The sequence below is a fragment of the Mustela nigripes genome, chromosome 5 (genome assembly GCF_022355385.1).
Source record: "Mustela nigripes isolate SB6536 chromosome 5, MUSNIG.SB6536, whole genome shotgun sequence".
NCBI classification, from domain to species: domain Eukaryota; kingdom Metazoa; phylum Chordata; class Mammalia; order Carnivora; family Mustelidae; genus Mustela; species Mustela nigripes.
In genome coordinates this window covers 138,542,440-138,543,512 of record NC_081561.1, presented here as the reverse complement: position 1 = coordinate 138,543,512, position 1,073 = coordinate 138,542,440, and positions in this window count along the sequence as shown.

Below are 1,073 nucleotides of genomic sequence, written 5' to 3'. Positions count from 1 at the left end.
AAAGATAAAATTATGGCTTCCCTCTCTTTGTCTTCATTTTGGAAGAGCTAAGTTCTTTTAACAAGCAAATGAACAGAAATTCCTGGTGGTGGGTGTTCAGGAGGGCACGGATTCATGGCGCACTGGGTGTTATACGTAAACAGTCAATCTTGGAACACTACATCAAAAACTACTGATGTATTGTATGGTGACTAACATAACACAATAAAAATTAAAAAAAACAAAAAACAAAAACAAAAATCACCAGAAATTCTCATTCTGAAAGGAAAGGACCAGACTAAAAGTATAATGTAGAAATTTGTTTTCAAGAAACTTTGAAGAAAAAAAAAATCAACCATACTCAAAATGCATCCAGGAAAATAATTTCTAAACTGTGGAACTGAGAAGTAGCATCAGCATTTAATTGGGGGGAGAGGTGCATTTGGTTAATAATGAAGCTTTAACACTTCTTATTGAATTCTGATTTAGTGAGATAAAAAGCATCTGTGTACTGAATTATACATAAAGGGAACAGTTTGTAGATTATTCTTGCCTGTGTCTACTTGTGTGTACTGTATAATTTAGGCCTTAATATATTTGGAGTCCTTTTTCTTTTATTGTTCAGAAGTTGAATGAATACCTTCCTCCCCAGTAATATTTGTTCAATTTTATTTAGATGTGAAAACTGAAATATGGAAGGTTAGTTTCCAGTTCTGTGTCCCAAAGAAATATACACGAATGTATTTTGGATCTTCCAATAGTTTCGGCAAGATGAATGAGAGTGATATAAACATATATGATTTTATTGTCAGAGTGAAAAAAAGTCTCTAAAATTGATCTAAAGGGAACATTGGCATGGATCGAAGGAAACTGACTTTATTTCCATTACTCCTGCTTTTTGTATTTTCCTTTTACTTGGCTGAGTCAAGGGTTGGGATTAGGGACCAAAGCCGTAGTCTCAGGTCCCTGGTGAGGGCAGAAGCAAGACTTACAGAGGAGATGAGCAGGGGAGAAAGCAAGGGAGCTAAAAACTCATTCTGCCACCTAGAATTCCTTCCACTGGTGACCTTGTGCAACTCATTTAATGTATCTCT